Source organism: Anabas testudineus, chromosome 6 (genome assembly GCF_900324465.2).
Source record: "Anabas testudineus chromosome 6, fAnaTes1.2, whole genome shotgun sequence".
In the NCBI taxonomy this organism is placed as follows: Eukaryota; Metazoa; Chordata; class Actinopteri; order Anabantiformes; family Anabantidae; genus Anabas; species Anabas testudineus.
In genome coordinates this window covers 19373371-19396107 of record NC_046615.1, presented here as the reverse complement: position 1 = coordinate 19396107, position 22737 = coordinate 19373371, and the positions used below count along the sequence as shown (strand labels likewise).

Genomic DNA, 22737 nt, shown 5'->3' with positions numbered 1-22737 from the left:
GCTTTCCTGACAAAGCCTTCATATTCCTGAGTAAATTAGTAAAAAAATGGAATTGCTACCCTGAAGGCACTTGTTTTGGAGTATCGGCCACATCTGTGCCACATTTATATAAAAGCTGTTAGATATTTTTGTCTTTTTAAAATTTTTATTGTTTTTTTCTACATATTAAGCTGCAACTAAACAACACCCATGTTTTAACATAGATATGTCGGCTCTCTCTTTTGTTGGAAAAATGTACATGCAGCCTTAGTTATGTTACGCATATTCAACTCCACATGAATCTTGGGATGACATAAGAAGTACTACATTGTTACTTTTAATATGTTTTTTTTTTGTTTACTATTTTTCCAAAAATAAACTTAAAATAAACTGTATGGTGATATACTGTAGTTAAATGTCCACAGGATTGCTACAGATTAGATTATTTGCAGTTAAAATAACACTGTAGATCTATAATATTTGGTGATTAGTCAGTTAGTCAATACATTTTGTTTCTCCAGTGCGGTCAAGTCATTTTAAAAGCCAAGCATATTGTCACTGTTAAGAAGCATGGGGTGCTTACAAGTAAAACGTAAAGTAAAACATAAAGTAACACTCAACATCGAAAAACCACAGCAAGAGAACAAACAAAGCAGAACAACGGGTCCAGTCACAGCAGTCCAACAGTAGCACAGCTGCAAGCGGCACAACAGAACAGGCTCAAATGAGGGGCATAATCAGACAATGCACACTTACACAAAGCCAAACAATATGAGCAGCAGGATACATCTGGGGAACCACAATAGACGTGTCTTTGACTTACAGACAACAGTAGGAACAGGCTCGATCAATACGCAGCTAAAAGAAAGTAAAATAAACATAAACACAGCACAGGGAGAGAGCATTGTTAGTGTAGTTATTGAGCTGGAAAGCAAGAACAGACTCCAACTTCTGGAGGGCTATGAGAGATGAAAACGCCCAGGTTTATAGCCTACAGCATATTCTCTGTTTTAAGTTTTGAGTCATTCCAGCAAAATACAGTACATCGATTTTTCCTCTTTGCTCCTTTGGCCAGATATTTTTACTGTAATATGTTAATTGTAGTATGTTGAAGGTTTACTCTGTCACTCTCCGGTGCCACCTGTGATCTCCCAAAGTGAAAAAAGTCCGCCATGCACACTCGTTTGTGCTGTGTCTATTGAAAAACAGTCCCGCAGTGGATAGTGCCAAAAATCTGCTATAATGGGCCCCACGATAATGATTACTTTGAGTGATGGCATAATGAGGGCTTTATAAATATGCATAGGTCACTAGGGGTAGTAATATTGTGGATTATTAAAACTGCAGGGTAAGAGGTCAAGCTAATGAGAGGGAGCTGAGCCACTGACACAGGAATTAGCCAAGCCAGATGTCTGGGACATAGGTTGTTTCCACACCATGGAACAGTAAACTAATGAATACCTAAAATCACCCGAGCCGAGGTTAAAACAGAGCTTTTGTTTCTATTATTTCTCAAATCTATTCAAAAGATAAATTTCACAGGATAGATGCGTGTCGATGATGAAGTGGGGATTCGACAGGAACATTTGTTAGCTGTCCAAACACAGCCAAAAAAAGATGACCTGCTCTTGAAGTCTTTGTAAAACAAAAGAGTTGCAGCAGTTTACATTTTTAAAGCCATTATGAACTAGACTAGAAATGCTACTGAAAATGCTGATCACCTCTGTAGTGGTTGTTTCTGTGATTGCCTCAAAGAGCTGGTACTTACTAGAATTAAAATTTATTTTGGCTTTATATAAGCAAGAGGCCAGAACATTTTCTTCCACTAAGCATGGCACATTAGCTACATGGTGCAAATTCTTGTACTAAGTGTTTTCTGGCAAGCTGCTCCCACTGTCACTGCCACCACCACCCAACAAAAATGTTCTTTAGCCTACAGCACATAACTAAACTTTGAAACTGGCATTTCTCTTCGGCTGTTGAAGAGGAATATAAGTCTGTGGTTCTTGAATATTAGTAAAAATAGAACCAGATTACTAGGAGTCCTTATGTCCTTGATTAGAGTAGGCACAAAATCCAAATGAAGAAAGAGCTAATAAACATATTACCAAAACATGAAGTCAGTTTGGAGTTGCAGTGTTAAAACAGTGTTTTAGGTAATTCATCTATCTCGTTTGTGCCGAGTCACATAACAAATTCAGAGTTTAATATTCATATACGGTTTTACTCAGTGGCTCATTTGTGACTGAAATAACTACTGCTCTTGTTAAGTGCTCATTGAAAGTTCATTACCATCAGTCTAAGAGGCTTATTACTGTCTGCCTAATTCCATATTTCTAATTTTCGTGACACCTGGCCTGAATGACATGGTTTTATTATTACGACTTCTACAGAAACTTTATCACATATTATAATTATTTTTTCTTACAATATGCTGGTGTGATCAGTTTTACATACAGTAACTTATTGTACAACTAGGCATGCATTTTAAGTGTTTTTGAGGTTTGTCAATGTTGCAATCTGTAAGGCAGATATATGTTATGGGTCAAAGTAATCCATCACTTCAGTGGGTTGTGTGCGCATTGCGGCAGTGGCTTGACATCCAGACACAGACACATCAACAGGATGAGAGATGTCAGGGAAAGGTGGAAAGTTACAGTTGGTAATTCATTAAGGGGATCCAGAGAAATTACTCAATAGACATTTAAAAAAAAAAAAATCTACTTATCACCAAAACTATGTTGCTTGATTCACTGACAACAGTAGTTATGATCGCCACCACAGGTGTAATGGTACCCAAAATTTGGGAGGTTTATTCAGTTCAATTCAGTTGAACAAAACTTACAAGTATACTCACAAATATAATATAAATATTGTTGGAGAGATCCCATGTGGATATCAGATACCAATCAAACTCTGTGTACTGTAATTAGTCTTTGTGTGCAGTATAGAAGTAGCTATATATACTGTATGTATACAGTATATATGCATATAATAACGTTCGAGGGCTTAGTGCCTCTTTAAGGGTGTCTTGTTATTGTTTAAAATATGAATGGTCAAGTTGTGTAACTTTTCTCTATAATTACAACATTGATCAACAAAAGCTTTGAATAATAATGACATGTCCAGGAGCTGAGACAATGTTCAAAATGTTCTTTGGAGGCGGCATAGTGGCTCAGTGGTTAGATCCATCATGAGACTCTGCCAGCTTGCAAGTCTTTTGTGTTTTCCTTCCAGTTAGTGTTCTCCCTAATAACTTTGACTTGTAGTTATACACAATGCAATGGTTAGTTGGCCAGTTTGATTGTGTAGCCAACTGCTAACGCCAGCTGCCAACTTGAGTATTCAATTATTTACTGGATTGCTTGGTCGGATTGGGGCTTTTTGTTGGATCAGAGACACACAAAACCATTGTTTTGCTTTTTATAGGATAGAAAAGACTATGCCTGGTCATTATTTAACTCTCTTTTTTTTAACCTAACGAACACTGATACTGCTAACAACAGCAGTACAAAAAAGTTTATAAAGCCAATGAAGCCAAAGGTATGGGCTGGATAATTATACTGGATTGCCTGGGAAAACTGCTGTGTAAGCACAAATGAGCATGACTAATGCATCATGCAATTTAAAATAATGTAGTTTTATAATATTATATAAGATTAAGATTTTAAATAATGATTTCGCCATACCTAGAATTTGCAAATTTGTATTTTATATTTAGTTTCATTGTTGATTTGTTAAATGTGTTTTTACAGGTGATATGTGCATACTTAGACCTAAAACAAGATCACATCGGTGTAATCTCGTGGAAAATTCAAAGAAATAAGCTTTTATTTCTAGAAAGGATACACAACAAATACTACAGTGCAAACAATTTGTAATAGGTTTAAAGCTATGGGCATTCATGAGCACACCAATTCCATATTTTCTCTTCATACTGACATACATAAACTACATGGGTGGGTGGGATGGTTTTCCACAGGGAAATTCAGGGGCTGTGCACTTGGGGGGTCACAATGGTGTTGAGAGAGGGAAAATACTGTCATGCACAGAATTACGATTTTGTGCCTGCATTACCCTTGGGGCTGCACTGCAAATACTAAACAAGGACAAGACCACAAGCCTGGGTTGCAATGAAAGCTAGGACTATCTTCTTTGTGGATGGGCAAAAAGTCAATTTGCCAAAGGTACTATTTAATAATTCATAGTTGTGGCCGCAAGCACCAAACCTTGTCCATAATGCTGCAGAAGGAATTGTGGTTTCTCTTTGTTTTTTCATTGTGAATATTTGCTTTAACTTCTGGGAAGAAAGGGAGGAGGAAACTTTCACTGCCACATTGCAGTGTGTAATCAGGGTACTGTTGATTAAAACACTGTTTAAGAAAATATGTGTTCAATTCCACAAAGATGTCACACATACAGTGGTGATTAAAGGTTTTTGACTCGTTTATAATTGTCTTTAGTTCTGCAGAAATATTACCTGAACTGTGACAAATGTTTCCTTAAAAGTCCTAAAACTACATAAAGGAAAATAACAAATCAATTACATTCAGTCCTATTGTTTTTGTGCCCATGAGTAGTTGACCAAGGAAGATCACAGCAACACAAAACAAGAAACCAAAGCATGTAATAGTCCAGGAGGACACAGAGGTCCCCAAGATAACATCTAGGAAAATAAAGGCCTCTCCTGTAGTGGCCAATATCAATGTTCTTGAGTTCACTATCAAGAAATATTGAACAACAATGGTTTTTATGACAGAGTTGCAGGGAGGAAGCCACTGCTCTCTTTAAATTGCTCAGGATGAAAGTTCAATAGACGAATGAGACCAACGTAGAAGTTCTTGGCAAACACTGCATTCCTGCTTAAGAATTTTATGCCATCTGTGGGACATGGTGGTGGCAGCAACAGAAACTGGAGCATGCAGTAAGACAAGTCAAAATGCTGATCTTAATCCTATACAAATGCCGCTGAAGGATCTGAAGCTGGCAGTCTATGAAGCCAGCAGGTCTAAGTTGAAGCTGTTCTGTCAGGAGAAATATACTGAAATCTCTCCAAGCTGATGTGCAGAATTAAAAAGTTACTGTATATGTTTAAGTGTGTGGGGGGGGCAGGGGTCATACTGAAAGTACTGATTAACACACCTCTGCCATACACAAAAAAATTAAAAGTAAGTGTAATTTTTGTCTTATTTTTTTAATCAGCCTTCACTTATCTAATTTTAGGACTTGATTCCCTTGTTTCGTTTTAAGATCATGCAAAGACATGATGGAAATAGACTCTTACTTTTGGACAACTGGCAGACAGGAAGTAGCAGTTAAATTTAGACACCAGACATCACAGGTTGGACTGGAAAGCGGTTAACTGAATTGAGATTCACAGTCAACAGAGATAACTGGCAGACATGCAGGATGAAGTAAGCTTTTCAGGCAACAGTCAACGAGAAAGCAACACTCAGTCGTGGCTGAAAGCTGTGACAAAAAAGCTACGCAGACAATCTGGCAACTAAACTGAGGACACGGGCGCTGTGACTGAAATCACTTCCTCACAAACTAATAATAAATACTGTATATGGTGCAATGCGGAGTAATAAATAGAAATTTCGAATACCTGAATCATCAGCAGTGTGTGACACTACTGATAGACACTGTGGTGAATAACTGTCATGAACATGTTTGTGATGTCAGAAGTAACTGTGAAGCATTACATAATGGGATACGTAGCAAACGTAGGGTGTATTTAGTCATCTGTTCCGTTTTTGATTCAAATACATGTTTACGAGTCTGTATTAGTTCACATACTGTATAACAAAGACCTCTTTGACGTCAGTGTTTGCTGTCTTATAGGGATATATTTGTTTGACTTGGCCGAGGAGGAGAACACACACAGTAGAGCGCGACAGGATATGAATCTTGTGCAGTAGGAAATAAAAATCAGGTTTAGATAGAAGAGAAAGCAATAAAGTCGCAAGGAAGCGGGAGTGTATTTCCAAGAAATTGCTTGTTATTGGACTATACATTTGAACACAATCGTCACATAAACATATTGCAAACACCTGTGAAAGCCTGTATTCTACAGTTTTCTGTAGGACATCTGCCATTACACTTTGACACCACTTTGACACCACTGTTACCTTCAGTGCAGGATGTCTGTTCTTTGTGTCTTAAATTCTTACAATAACAGAAAATTAAATAATATTTTAATAGCCAGTTTTATAACAATGTGATATTGTGTTTACATCCCACACAACTGTTGATTTACAGCAGCATAAGCAGCATTTGCTGATTTATGTGCTTGTTTGTGCTGCTTAACAATGCAGCACAAATTAGCATTGTTGTTCATCAGGTTTCGGAGTTCACTTTTACATAACTGCAACTAGATTATGTTTTTCTGCTAAATTAATTAGGATATACAGTAATTTATAATATAACTAATACTAATAATAATACATAAATTTAAATATAAATAATTATTTTTTGTTTTTTTTTGTTTAGGCACTTAGTGTTTGACTGGGGTTAGAGAACAATTGTGGTCTGTTTTAAAAGACAAACATTTACACATACATAATGTTTATTAAAGTTTAAACAAAATCACTATCTTGCTCTAACCGTAACCATTTTTTTCTTTAAATTTGACCACATGGTAACATGGTACATATTTTGATTTTACTTTATTAACGTGTATAGAATGTAATTTTAATTTGTATTTATGAAATTGTAATTGAATTGAATTGAAATTATAACAATCATATTGACTAAATGTCACCATGGTTTGTCATAATGTTAGCATTTAGTTAAAATCACTGATGTACAGTAAGTGCAGCACTCGTAGTTTAGCTAGCTCTTGTAACTATAGATTGTTTAATAATCACTACTTGGAGCTCTACCCACAAGCCTCCTATCAATCCACCACTGATTTATAATTCTGTCTGTAAGATGATGGCAGTAGGATGTCCTGACCACTTAATGCCACCCATACTCTTAACCTCAGCGTCAAAGTGTACGCTGATTTAGAGCGTGAATCATCAGTGTGGGATTATATGGAGTGAGTCATGTCAGCCCAGGAATGTCCGCTGTGTTTCTCAAAGACGTGTTGGTGGAGATTTTTTGCCGTGTATGTGGTTGGTTGGATAACACTGGAGGCTGCTGTTAGGGCAAAGACCGAGCATGAATATATCAGGTTAAACTGAAAGTGGTATCTCAGATATTTGAGATATTACGTTAAAGATAACTAAGCATACTGTCCTTTCAAAACTAGAATTCAGTTACACATTTAGAAGAACTGATTGCTGCTTTGGCTTTATACGTCAAAGGTTTACAGCATACTGGATATCAGATTATTGTCATGACTAACAAGTAGGTTTATTTCCATGTAAGTGTGATAAAAGGGAAAAGCTGATTAGACTCAGCACAAGTGTTGTGAAGTGAGTTGATGTACTGCTCGGTTTAGATTGTAGCTGTGTTGTTGTCTGTCCTGTGTATTGCTGTAGCCTTCTCCCTTTTCTCATCTTTCTCAGACATGTTCACAACTTCTTTATCTGTTCAGCTTTGTGCACGCTCAACGTACATTACTCCGCATAGTCCTGATTTGAGGGGTATTTTCTGTGTTTATTCCTGTATCTGTTTACAGGTAAATGGATTTTATCTGGTGTAACATCAGCTGCAGAATTTTTAAATGTAGATATGAGAAAATAATTGCACTAACTCCCACTGTTATATTTGCATAGATCATCCTGCAGTTTAGATTGAGAAAGAAATAAGGAAGGATGGAGATACTCCTCCTCTGCTTCTCCTTCCCTCCCCTCTCTCAAACTCTCATCGCATACTGCGGCTCCTCCCTCCACCTAGCCTTTCTCCACATCCCCTCTATTCCACTGTGTCTCTCTTCCTCTCTGTCTCCATCCTTCCTTCATCTTCCCTCAGTCTTTCTGCCTAGCTGAGGCAAACAGAGGATACACCCTCAGCGTGCGTGTATGTGTGTGGCTCGCCGTATGAACCGCATGTGTCAGTGTGCATACACGTGTGGCTTCGTATCTGACGGAAAGGACTCATGAAGTGCTCTGGACCTGGATAATCAGATCCTTCTCCTTAACATATTCACCACATTTCTTAACAACAGTCCAAAATCCTCCCATTATAGAATCTAATTTTCCTCCTCTCAGGGGAGCATTTCAATGGAATCTTCAATCCTTTCTCCAGCATCTTGGATTTAATGAGAAGACACCGTGGAATGAAGCAAACTATTTCTGGATTCCTTTCGTTACAGCTCTGGTAAGAGTATCTTTCTCCTGTCTCAATCTCCCTCTCTCACTCTCTTTCTGCATGTCTGTCTCCCTTTCTTGCACTTCTACCTGATTTACTCTTCATAACATATTGACAGGTGCAAGCAGTACACATTATGGGATAGGGGAGCAGTTAAATGAAGCAGAGCAAGCTATTTAGGACATGGAGATAGGGACAAATCGAGTATGTGCTGGCTGGCGAGTGTGGGGAAAGAGGCAGGGACCAGAAATCTGTGCCAACACCAGCAGTGTTGCTCATGCTGTCAGATGCTGGAGGGAAAAATGCTCCACTTGGTACTTGCTATTGATCTGCTGTTATTTTCAGCTCCTATCCCTTAGAGACAACTTTGCATGGTCTACCTGACAGTGATAGTATGTGTTTTGGCCATCTGTGTTTTCTGACAGGGAGCTACTAGTACTTTGTCATACTAAGTAGGTAAACTCTGATAGGTGGGTGTGGAGAATGTAATGTGTATTTACATCTTCTGTTCACAGCGTGGAAGCCGAGAATAAGAATATGCAAATGTGAACAGAATATGTGTGTGCTTGATGCTCGTAGGTGTGATGCGACAAAGTGGGATGCTTGCCTGCATCCCTACACATATTCATGTTGAGATCCTTTGGCTTAAGTGGGAGAGGAAATTCAGCTTCCCACCATGTTGATTTATCCGATTACATGAAGGGGCCTTTTGACAGCAGATCTGACTTGAAAAGAGAACATCAGACACTGATTGTAGATGGCTGACTCGCTGATACATTTTAATAATTTGTTTTATTTTAGTTTACGGACTGTGTTGGTTATAATAATTATACTGAATGAATAATGGTGATCACATATTGATGAAGAGGTTATGTGTACTTCACTTTTTCATTTTGTCAGTTGGAAGCTTGGAAAAAAAAGTTGACATTGCTATTTTGGTCCCCTCTGCATGGTGGATGAGCTTCGTTCCTTTGATCTTTACTGCTGTCTTGTTATTAATTCTCTGTTCATCTCACTCTCTTGTCTCTATGAACTCTACAGGGAGAGAAGTAAAGACAGCTTGTTAAAATGGAGAGGGCGAGAGACATTCAAATACAAGAGAAGCAGAGAGGGTGGAAGCTGGTACTGAAAGCAGTGAAGAGAATACGGGAGTGATAGCTAGTGGAAGGTAAATAAGAGAATAGAGCAATGAAAGACTGACAGGAAGTCAGAGACAAGAGGTCGGAAGAGACTGAGTGTGCTAACAAGCCGGACAGAGGGCTTTTAGGCAGGCAAACCTCTTCTGAGGCTCAGGCTTTTGGCATGGGGTCAGTTTACACACACATCCTTCCTCTCCAAAGGAAAATGTGATAGATAGGCCAGGGCCTGCATCTCACGCATGCCTGGCTGCATTTCCTGCAAAGGACATCAATATTTATCACATTTCCCATTTCAGAGAAGAAACCATGATAACACAGGGTGATGGAAAATAATAAAAGATAAATCAAATTACCCCACCTTGGGTAGACCTTCTGCTGCTGTTTAATTTATAATTTCTTTCCAGCACTTAGAGGAGGTTGCTGATACTGTCATATATTAAAATCCATGTGGAGCCACAGTTGTTCATAATTTTACATATTCATATATTTTGCAGAGCTTTGGTCACATTGGCGATGGTGATAAGTCATTGTGAAACATCCTGTACTGTCTGTGCAGGCAGAATATTAATATTAATATTTTTCTTGTTAGTATATCAAATATAATCTTGACTTTAATTCTTTATTAGCATAAACCACCAAGTCAACAAGTTGAAAAGTCTTGATGCAGTATCAGTACGGTATTAAAGGTTTTAAGATAAACAGTATGGATCTGTGTTTACTTAGTGCAGCTTTTTATGGGGGTTTTAGTGTAGATAGACGATTGAATCAGGAAGATATCCCGGATGCATCACTATTATTAAATTGAGCTGATATGTTATGTTTTGAAGTAGAGGTATTCTAATAATTGATTACTTGATCCGGCAATTAAGTGATGTCTCCTCCTTTCTGCCTCAGCCTCCCTGAGGCACATGTACACACACTCACATACACAGACAGGATGTGGATTAGTGTGGCCAGCAGGAGTCATTTTTACCCGAGATGCCTGCAGTAAAGGCTTGTCATGCAGTGGATGACTTGCATCCAAGAGTGACTCACAGTGCCCATGAATGCTCTTCCACCCACAACAGGAAGTAGTGATACTGCCCAGCACCAAATGAGAAGTTACCAACCAAATTTTCATCAACTTCAAAAGCAGTTATTCTTAAATCTGTTATAGGATAACTGGTTATTATTTGATTAGTCTTCCAAATTACTAAATGTATTGTATTACCTATGTGGCTCCAACATCGGTAACGTATTCCTAACAGTAGGCTGAAATGAGGCATAGCAGCTGCATAGTGTGGTGGTAAGATTCCCCTCCAGGTGGGAGACCCGGGTTCAAATCCCAGCTGTGGCCGACCTCCAGTAGGGGTCCTTAGGCAAGACCTTGTTACGCTTGCCCTGCCTTCAGCCTTGCATGTTGTACCTTTGGATAAAAGCATCTGCCAAATGAATAAATGTAGATTATAGATCCTGTAATCAATTGAGCCTTATGTGCATGGGTGGAAGAACAAATGATTTTAGATTCTAAATTACTGAATTTAAACTAATAACAAGTCAGTGCAACAGTCTTTGAGTTTTATTAACGTGAAGTGAAAGAAAACGTGGTTAAAAGTATAATTTAACCAAGCACGTTTTCTCTCACTTTACTGTTTTTTGCTGCAAGAACAGCAACAGCTTTTTTCCCTTCAAGTTACCATTTGTCTCGACTCTTAGATGTACGATATAAGCAATCTAACACATGATATAAATTAGGTTTGATGAACAGTAGAATAAGTCAAGTCAGTTATTCATGTGTTAGATCCATACATTTGAAGATATCTTTTCTTTTCTAGAAACAGCATGCCACTCCACAGTCATACATTTACACACAATACCATTGGGGATTTGTCAAATACAACTGTAATCTGCAGCAGTTGGGGGTTAAGGGCATTACTCAGCTGTTGTTCGTGAAGGATGAGAGAGCAATATTTGTTCACTTCCACTGCCTAGGTCTTTCCAACCGGCTGAGCGATTCTAAATGGTATAAAATGAAAATTGTATAAATAATTCAGGAATGGCTTTTATCTTCCGTATTTGGATGCAATCCTAGGCCAACACACATCTTGAATTACAGTCTGAGAAAAGTTTTCACCCTCTTCCTGGTCTTTTGTGCATTCTACAAAATCATATCAAATGCCTCCTCCGTTGGCCTAGTTTTTATTTCTGATGCATTGCCTCTATGAAAAATTGATTAAAAGTGCAAAACAAATGTTACTCAATTTTGACGTTCTTCTTCAAACTGGTGAAAAGGGTCAGGAATCTGCAGTTATTTGGTCATCTTTTCATTTGAAGCCACAGTAGTAGGCAGTGTGTAAGCAGCTTTGTTGTCCAGACACTCAGGAGGCCAGGCGGATGTTTCCTACAGATAGAAATATAGATAAGTGCCACTGAATTAATAGAAAAGGTTGACCCACCCATCCATTTGTCTCCTGTTTCTCACGAGTCTAAAGCCCAGAACACTTCTTTTTAAGTGACATCTATGGGAATTGTGAAGCATTTTCCGCAGTACTTTTACATATTACAGTGGTGTAGAAAACAACTGTATTTAAGTTTCCAGAGGGTAACAAAACAAGCGCAATTGGTTGCCGCCTCGTTGTTGCTCATGCACATTAAAGGATATTTTGCACATAATCAGTGGCAATTTTAGAGTCCGTTGAGGCCCTAGGCAAAAAAATCCCACAGGGCCCCTCCAACCATTGTGTTATAAATAAACAGACACCAACAAAAAAATGTCATGCACATTATCATAAGGAATCTTTAGAGAGCATGGTGTTATCAATTTAAGTGAAATATTATAGACATCAGTATGAGAGCTTCATCTGCCTGTTGCTGTTGTATGTTCCTGGTGAACACAGACGATGAAGAGATGGAGTGTCTGCTGTACTGGAGGTGGAAGTTGACTGAACTGATATGACCAAAAAAGAAACACATCATTTAGAGTGTAACAGTATAATTAAATCAATTAAAAGTGGAATACTGAATTTACAGTCGCCATTATTAGCATTTAGAGGGGGCAGCTTATCATACGTACACTTGATACTTGTCTGAATTTATTTTGCATCTAAAAGTCATAAGCATCTTCAGCTTGACAGTTAACTTGGTTGGACACAGCTTTCATCAGGTCAGCTGCAGAAAAAGTATTGTACAACTTTTGATCAGATACTTTTGCAGCCCCACTAGCTGAACTCACTATTGATGTCCATACTCCCGGCTCGACTTGGTCAAGTCATTGCCAGCAGCACACTTCAGGCTACATTAGCAGAAACAAGCCAAAACAAACAAACAGGCACCAGTTTCTATCTTTTTATCATGTATTTTTTAAAATGTAAAATGCCTCCTGTATTTCCAAATTTGGCCTGAAGCTTAGCCTGCTGACTGAAGTTGCTCGGGCACAACACAGTACTAGTTTAACTGATAGTGTCGAGAGCGTCTCTCAAAATGAAATCTCAGAAAAGAAATGTGAGATGTGAAAGCATGTGAATAGTACCTGTATACTGCTAGACTCCCTGATCTGTATTTACACTTAGGAAATGGAGGCACATGAGCCAGTGCTGTTTGTGTCCACTGGAAATATGCTTGGAAAAGGAAGCATCAGCTTTTTTCCTTCCTGTTACTCAGCAAACTACAGCTGAATAAAAGACGGCCAGAGTTACAGGGAGGTGGAGTTTCTTACACTGAGACATATTGTACTGTACTTATAGAGTACTCCTGAATTTTTACACAGTTCTGTGTAGAACATTATATTTTCTTTTGTGTCAAAGAGGTTGCCTTACTGTGTTAAATTACCTTTTCAGTATCAATTTACAAAGTCTCAAAGGTATGAAAGGTATTTCATTCAACCTATTAGTTTGTGCCAGTCCATCACTGAAGGAGAGACTATACTTCTGTGTTGAAACTCAATAGATTCCCTTTGATTGCTGGCACACATAGTGAGTTGCCTACTGAGGAAGGAGGTCAGATCAGAGAAATCCCAAATGTTAGTCCAGATGCTCCTGGGTCCTCCTGAAGAGATTGTGTGAGGTTCTTTTTACAACATATAAAGTATTAACAGAAGAGCATCATATATTATGATAAATCTCTAATTTCCTCAGGGTGTCTAAAAGCAAACCACAAACAATAAGCATACTGTTAGACAGGGGTTAACTTCCTGCTCAGTTGTAAAAATTACACTGAATAAGCTTCACCCAATCACTTTTCTCTCTTTTATTTAATTTTGAAGGTTCTCCCTTGTGATGATTCGAAAAAGCCATCCATTTACATTAGTCAAAAAGTGTTCAAGGCAAATTCCCTGATCTATTTTTGCACAATATTTATGGTGCAAGTGAGCGCTGGAGATTTTCACACCTGTTAGAAGTACAATATGCCTCGAGGTCAGTTGATTTAGTATCAAAATGTGGCTTAGAATGTTTTTCACACTTTCCACAGGTTCTCTAGTTTAGACTATCGTGGGCTTTATTTTGTGAAGGAAACTGAGAGCATCTGTATGCAGGATCCATGTGCATACAGCCTTTGAAAATGTTAAATGTCAGTGACTCAGCATGGTGATGATTTACAATCATTATTAAAATGCTGCCTTCTTGATCTGTGCTGCATAACTGTCAAAGTGTTCCTGCCTTTTGGCACGCAGCTTGTTTGCTGCTTACAGTGTTGCATTCTTGGCCTAGTATCCCTTTTTAATCTTGAGATTGCTTTTGCCCCCTCCACCCATGCAAACACACACACACACTCACAGTTGGAGGTAAATAAAAACTAATGATATATTTAGTTCAAACCGCTCCCCCAGCCTTCTGATGCCCTGGAACACACACTCCTTTCAAACCCTGTTTTTTATGAATACTTCAAAAACACTAACACTCACAGCTTGCTTTAAAAAAAAAAAAAAACAGAAAACAAATATATAAATAAATATGAAAATAGTATTTATTTGTTTTAGATTAATTTTGGGCTCAAAAGTGTTTATTACGTAAGCACAGCTGGGTGAGAGGTGCCTCTCCCGTCAACATTGTTCTTGGATCATTTCCCAGTACTGAAGTCTCAACTATGATCAGCATCAGTTGAGAGTGAAAACACAGGCTAAAGCAAGCTGCCAATATTTCTAATTATCATGGATGATGCACCCAGAGCTCTATATTTGGATCAGCGCAGCAGGAGAATGGAGGAGGGGTTCACTTACATCTGTGAAATATTAAGTCAATACATATTTTACTTTATTTCTTCAGCTGATATTACATGTCAAGGCCAGAGTAGCATGTGATAAAGCTGACAGTGTATTGTACACAGTGAGACTGAACATCATTGTTTGCTGCTATAAGCAAATAAGTAAGCAGAATTTACATTGTTAATTGTGTGATTGTTGTCTGTAACAATCAGAATGACCCTTATGAAAAGTGAAATCTGTCATCTGTGAAGGGTTGATTATCATGAACTCCATCTAGCAATGTTTATGACAATCAGCGTCAGCGTTGTTTGTGATATCACCAAAATAATCAAGGCAGCCCTGATTTATTTTAACAGACACTGAACAAACAATTGGCTGATCCTCATGGTCTGTACTTAAAAACAACTGTCCTTTTCTACAGTAGCACATTTAAGTCCTAACAATGCTAGAAAAAAAACATGCAAATACGGTAGATGGTTCAAAAATAAACCATCTGATAGCTGAATAACTGTCACACTTTATATGCATTTGACATGGAAAAAGCTTTTTAGCCTGTTTTCTTTTTACCATTTCTCTGTCATAGCACTGTGGTCAGTGCTATACTCTCTCATCTTGTTTGGCCATTATCCAGACTTTTTAATTTCTTTTGGCCATTGTTCATTGCAGTTCCTTTTGCTGCCCAGATTTAAATAAATAAACTAGAATTCATACACATAGATGCTAATTGGAACATTCTGAAATAGTACTTTTTTAAGTGTCAAGTAAAAGGAAAAAGAGGCCTTTGGGTTTATGCTTTTCAGTTGGTTGATTTGCTGAATCCTGCTGATTATCCAGATAAATGAATCATCTTTATAATTCATGTTATTATGCTGGAACAGGCCAGGGACACTGGGCTCTGCCAAATGTTTTCGAAGCAGATTCTGAATTGTACAGTATATATAGTATGCACTTTGAGTGTTTTTATCATTTCTCTTAGTTTCTTAACATTGGTTTTAGGAGGTCAAAGGCATGTCGAGCTGCTGAATTAATGCAAATTGTTATGCTATTTTGATCTACTGTAAAGATCAGGGCATTGGCAGGACGTGAACATATATGCTGTATATCTGTAGCCTGCTAATGTAAGGTTGTCTTCATTCAGTTCACTTAATTGGTTGTATGGTAAGTCCTGCATGTTAAAAGGTGAAGAGTCTAAACTTAACAAATACAGCACATATTAAATCAACCTCAGTTTTCACACATACTCTCAGCTAGATGCTCTTAAAAAAAGTAGTTTTATGTTCATTCATGATCATGGATCAAAATGCTTTTGGAAAAGTTTCACTTGTCTCATGCTTTTACAAACCGGTGGTCCACCCACACAAGTTTTTTCACTCACTCTGGCTGAATGGATCTCTTTTCTGAACTGTGTGGGTGTGTAAAGGCATGTTTAACATCTACCTCACTCCTCTCTTCTCCTATTAGATCAGTTGCACCTGTTGGGTCAGGACATTTCACCTTTTATTGATGTTATTCGTACATGGACATTGTTGATGTCAGTTTCGATCACGGATCAACTTCAACCTGAGCAGAAGCTTAAATAATGAGCAGCTCTTGGAAGCTTAACCCCAAGTTGTCAGTCATCACCTCTAAGCAATTGTTGAAACGTTTTTCTGCAATTTTAGTTTTAAGTAAGAATTTCTTATACTTTAGCAACATTTGGCAACATACATGACATTTACCTTAATCACTATATCAAACATGTTATGAGACACACTGGAAGAGACAGTTTATGAATGTCTATACTTGTCTATAAAATCCTCCTCTTTGGATGACATTTCACAACTCCTCCTCCTCCTCTATCGTTTGGAGGGGGCTCTGGAGAGGTTTGCCTGATAGTTTATGCAGTCTGTAGTCAGCACTCACCAACTTTAAATTAGGCTACATATATGCAGTTTGAAGTTGGTGAGCAGTAAGGAAAATCCAAATTTAGCATCAACAGTTTTGTTTACATACAATAAATATACGTGTTACTAATGTATTTATGCACATATGATTGATGCTGTTATTTAATCTGATTGTATTTTATGTAAGTATGGATGCAATGAGTTATTTTTAGTATTCAGTGCACATCTATGTAATTTACAATATCCTGAATGCATCTCTGCACGCATGCACTGAAAGCATCTGTGCGTCACGGCACATGTTCGCAGCATGTGTTTGTGAGCCAGTAGCATCACCACTTGGGACAAGTGTTCCACATAGCATTACATTAATGCTGCATTTTCTCATTACCTGCTCCAGCAGGGAGTAAATGCTGTCAGAAGTTGAGAGAGAAGATTATGACAGAAAAGATTCAGGCAGGAGAAGGCTCCCTGTAGCTGCAGTCTTCAGCTATAATGACCTTAAGTGGGCCAGGCTCAGGTGAGCGTTCCACACTTAAGCCAAATTGGAAAAGACCCTCGGAGAGCTAAGTGACACTGGTGAACTGGCCGTGATCTGTCTGTGAAAGGGTTTTTGCAAAGTACAAGCTGAGCTTATTGTGCTTCAGAAAAGTGTTATGGATCATACAAGAATAAAAAAAAAAATGTGATGAGTTTAAAAAGAAACGATAACAACTGCCAAGATGCTTTTGATGATTGCAATAATGTGTTGTTCACCATTAAGAGCAATTTACTTTTTAAAGTTACACTGACAGATTTAGGGACTTAATTCTCCCGAGGGGCTACCAGCTGTAAATTAAAAATGCATGTACATCCTTGCTGCTCACTGTACTTTAATGTGCTATGGATAGAAACATTCACTATGTTAAATAAATAGGGTTACATTATACTGTGATTAAAACTGTGGTCAAGCCCAGGTGAGCCATTGCTGAAATAATGATCCTGATGATGATGATTTATGTCTAATGTGTGTGTGAGAGAGAGAGAGAGAAAGAGAGAGCTCCTTTTGTGAGGACTGAAATTGTTTATATATATAAGACTACCTTAAAGAACACTATAGGGTTACAAAGTTTATGTAAAAAAATGGCCACAGCATATTGGTATTCTGAAAAGAAACCTGCTCCATTCTCCAAACCATAGCCGACATTTAATTTGCAACCAAAATGAGGTGAACTTTGTGTGAAGCGGGTCATTTTACTGCTGTAATCGAAGTGCCCCCTCTTTGTTCTTAATCTGACTTGAACTCTATGGGCGGACACAGCCATGGATTGGTGTGTATGTGGGAGAGAACCTCTTATAATTTCAACACTGTCATACAAGATGCATAACATTTTCCATTTTTCGGTCACTTTTATCCAAATTGTCTCACAGTGGCGCAAGTGAATACTTCAAATAACATATCAATGGGAGTCCGAGCCTTTAAAGACAACATGAAGCCGCACTCGGAGAGTGTCTTACTTCGTACTGTATTTCTAGTTCAGACAGGATGTTGTGGTGACACATAATGTGTGGACACCTCATTATGACAGCAGCAGAAAGTGGATGAAACCCTCAAGGGGTAGTTAGAAGAGGAGGAAGAGAGAAAGGAGTCACAATTTGTCCCTTGATGTAGCAGCTTGTGTCACTTTGAAAATGGTGAAGCTGGATAATGGATATCCATCCATCCACCCATCAGCTACACCCCTTATCCCGTAGATGATCATGACTATGTTTAGAATGACTTTTGTAGTTATGATTGATTCTATCATTTAATTTCTTTGGGGTATTTCGTTTTCTTTGTTGCCACTTCCTGGCAGCTCCTGAATTCTGGGCCATTAAATAAACTTTGTCATACATTTCCACTTAGCACGCTGGTTTTTGTTTAATGGCTTTATTGTGAAGAATACAAAGAACAAAACAGACAAAAGACCTGAAAACACTTCTTAAACACAGAATTTGAACAATTCACCGTGAATAACAACATGTTAAAACAACATAAAGGCAAGCTAGCAACTGACTTTGAGTCAGTCGCGTTTTTCTAATGAATCCTTTTTTTCTTTTTGTCTCTATTGGCTGAACACATTTGTTAAACCCACTTTTGGTGATTTATATACTTTAGCTTTAAATGAACGAGAGGTTGGAAGGACTGATATCTAGATTAAATTGACTTCACTCTGGCAGAATTTGATAATATTGCCGTGCCAAGCTTGTTTATGACTATGTGTCCTTGAGGGGTTCAGTAAAACGCCATCCTACCTGACTGTACACATCAGTATACCTCTCTGCATTCTTTATCACAGTATCTAGCTAGTGCTCGCAGCTGCAGTGGCCCAATTTCCAAGCACAAATCATAAAAGTTTAATCTAATCTCACTGGTACTGAAAACAGATGGACCACCTTCTACTATGGGGAACCAGTTTAGCACAAAACCAGTACTTTCCTTTCTCAGTTTCCTTTTTTTTTTTATGTTCTTGTTTTTTAAGACAACACGTATCTTTCAACCCTGAGCATCACTGTTAGTAATTTTCACTGATTTTGACACATCTGTGACAGAAGGTAGGTGCTGCTACATATTTATTTTTAGACAGAACAGAGGTTTACTACATTTGAAAACTTTTTTTAACAAATCAAAGGTGCTGTGCTGCTTCTGTTTATTGCACTTATTCAATGACACCTCAACTGTGCATCCTGTTTTCTGGTTTCTTCAACCAGAGTCATTTGTTTGAACAAATGTATACAAAATAGAATTAAAATATCTAATGACTCAGTGGTGACATTAATTTAGAAGATGCTCCAAATTTTGACATATGGATATAGGATTCATATAGATTTTAATTAGACATTTTTTAATTACACTCACGTGACACCACGTCTGCCATTAATATTCCTTATACAGCGTGAACAATCAGGTAGGTGATTGTCAAATAAACCTGCTGTACCACAACTGCAAATAAGCAACAGAATACACTAAACTGCATAATTGAAGGAAATGTTGTGATAGTGTGTCTTCATTAAGTAAGATTATTATTGTGGTGTTTAAACAGTACAATCAACACATCATAGATTTAAATGATTAATTTTGTTTTCAGTAGGTACAATATAAGAAATAAGATCCCATTACTTTCTCTAATAGATTCTTTTGGCAGCAAAATCCACTTTTAAATAAATACCCAGATGTTTTTCAGACATACTAAGATGTTAGATGTTAATTTATGTTGGATGACTAAGATGCTTGCCCATTAGTTGTCAGTAGTTGTACAGCACAGCTTTCAATTCAGTGACTTACACAGGAACATGTACATACTCAACCAAATAAAAAGAAAAATCCAATATTTTCCTCAAATTGCTTTTATTGCATTTTACTGCTCTATTATTCTATAATTGTTACCTTTAATTGTAATACATTAGCTTCTCTGCTGTTTAGCATAAGTTTAAAATCTAAATTAAGCCAATTGTTTTATTAAGTGAGTCTAGCTTTATTTAATTTTTTTCCAAAAAATAAAATAAAATAACATATATCTGTGCTCTGTATATCATTAATAACTTTGACATTATCTTACAAAAGCAAACGCATTATAAAAAATGTAACAGTTTTGCCTTTTCTAAAGCCAGCAAGACCTACTACAGGAACACTGTAGTCTCTGTGGATTCTTTTTCTCATGGATGTACAAATAGAATGAATACAGCATTTAATTTAATGGAACATTAAGCAGTGTTGTTACTTAGTCTGAACTCTATCACTGATTAAAGAATTGCAATACAGCTTGTACACAGATTGTACTGGCTGATAAAGTGACAAGGAGTCACATTTAAACAGATTTAATATCATGACATAAAGCTCTACAGGAACAGCGGCTCTGTGCTGTCCTGTCGTAGCACCATGATCATCACACTATTTACAGAGGTATGATTTTCTGCTCTTCAGCTGCTAAACTGTGAAGCTTTTATGGGAAGACTGGGTTTGAAATTCAACTGGGCACTGACCTCTCCCTCTAAAACACAGTCTACTATGTTTCGAAAGCAGAACACTTGAGCATCTGGCAAAGTAATCATTGATTAAAAGTTATAGCAAGACATTAAAAATAAACTTAAATATGCATTTAAATTTTTGCTGCTTGTGGAATTCAGTATGCTGGAGTCCCTTCTGTCTTCCTTTGGGATTGTTGCCCTGGTCCCTTCTGTTGTTTCTCTCCGGTTCTTGTGTATGCCTGTGTGCCACGGGGAGTTGTTAAGTCTCTCACTGTAAACACAGTACAGAGAGAGGCTATTTATTCTCGATAGTCATTAAATGCAGCCTTGTTAGTGGGAAATGAACAGAAAATGCCATATTTAACGGATATTAGAAAAAAATAAGGATAACGTACAGGTAATCGTAACTATCCAGGAGTTTTCAGGAACGTTGCCTACAAAGAACAAGAAACACACATTCATTAGCATTTATTTTTGCATTAGCTGTACATTTCTTACAAAATGTATTTGTGTGTTTATGATATTACATCAGATCATTTACACTGATTATTTGCATATAAACAGTGTGATATTGTGAAGCTTACTGGAGAACTTAACAGTTTAAAGTATTTAGTAAAGTGTGTTTCTCAAAAGGTTTCCACTAGTACAGCTGACATTTCAGAAAATATAATATAAGTAATAAAGCTTTGTTTTTCTGGACAAAGTGTTTGACTTAATAACTTCTCTGGAAGCAATTTTGCTTTTGTATGTACTTTCAATTCTTGCTCGTGGGACATAAGACGGAAATTGCAGTTGTTACTCCTGCCTGTATTACTCACAGCTTGAAGTGGCACTAAACAATCTGTCTGGAAATATATAATGGGACTGAAATAGCCTTGAGCAACGTCTAAACTTGAGATGGGTTCGGGACGATTTTGGTATTTGTATTAAGGTATGGTTATGATGTTTCACTGGTGCGTGGCAGAGAAGTCTCTGTTAGCAGCTCATGATTTAAACAATTGATGTTAGTGAAGTCTATTTTGGCAGCACTCTGTCTTTGGCTCTTCTCCAATTAGATCACACATTTGTGTCCCAAAATCACTGTCTGCTTCTCATAAATAGGAACAACAACAACAAAAAAGACAAAAATATCTTCATAGCATGTCAAAGTAAAACATGTCCAATTCAAGTTGGAGTCATTCTGCACAGCAGAGAGTGCCTGAATGCACCCATGAACCTGCCATTACTTTTTTGTCCCTAAATGTGTCTGTCGGTACTGCCAGTTCTTCAGTGTCTTCTCTCGTCTTTGATCAGGGAATGCTTTACGATATCAATTTACCGGCTGTCCCAGTTTTGCACGAGTTGTTAACAGCTGCTTAGAACACCCACCAAAGCTGTGTTTATTGATGGTGGCACAGGTGCATGCTCGTCATTGGGTAGGAGGGAGTCATTTTATGTGCAATAAAAGAGTTGAAAGAATGGGTGCCTCTGACAATCTGACAAAAGCAGTATTTGTCTCATAAAAACGGCTGCATCCTGGCCGACACAGCATGCCTAATGTTTGAACCCAAGCGAGGCTGTGGTTCTAAGTATCAGTTTTAAATGTCAACGTGGTTCAGCGAAGGCTATTAAATATGTTATAATCAGGGCTGAGCTTGTTGGCGCACCCTTGCTTTTGTTTATTATTTATTCATTTATTTGCTTAAAACAATCCCATTTTGAGATATTTAATGATTCAGTATTCCCTGTAGTAATTAAATCTAAGTATTTTGACTTGGCTGGTTATTAATATTTACCATCACTTACCACTACTGCTGTACACTCTGGAGTATGTGATGAGTGATGCTGCATTTCACCACCACTACGACCAACAGTCAGCTTCTGCTTCCTTTGGTTTCACTCACTCTGCACCCTTGACTGGTTTCATTGCACTTGCTGCTTATTTATTGATGTATTCCTACTATGCTCATCTCCTACAGTACAGACGACCTTTTAAGAGCAGAACTACCACTCCCAAGGCTAAATGGTTTGGGGACTTCTTTATTCAATACATGCTTATCATTGACCACTATCTGACTTATTGATTCATTGGCAGTGTGACCACTACTCTCCAGTATTTCCTCTTGATATGCTCACAGGTGAATGTTAGTGGGTGCATGCTAAATTTGTATTATGTCTGGAGGAGATGATGTTGTCTAAGAGCTCTCATTTGAATTCATGGCTGTTCTGTTGGTTTGTTTATAGCGAAGTCCAACCCTCAGGCTGTAGCTATGTTGCTGAAGGCGAAGCATAAGAGATTACAGAGTTGCAGCTATCAGATGCTTTTTGATCTATA

At 37.8% G+C, this 22737-nt stretch overlaps 1 protein-coding gene across 2 annotated transcripts in view; it reads left to right on the top strand.

The window, feature by feature from the left end:
* lingo1a (leucine rich repeat and Ig domain containing 1a) overlaps positions 1 to 22737 on the top strand; it is a 235085-nt gene that overhangs the window by 133298 nt on the left and 79050 nt on the right. Inside the window, exon 1 of one of the 2 annotated variants that reach the window (XM_026366042.1) lies at positions 8032 to 8247. The exons of the other annotated variant lie outside the window; for it this stretch is intronic. The gene's annotated coding sequence lies outside the window, so the exon portion shown is untranslated. Of the gene's footprint in view, positions 1 to 8031; positions 8248 to 22737 lie in introns of those variants that run through there. 2 annotated transcript variants of the gene reach the window in all.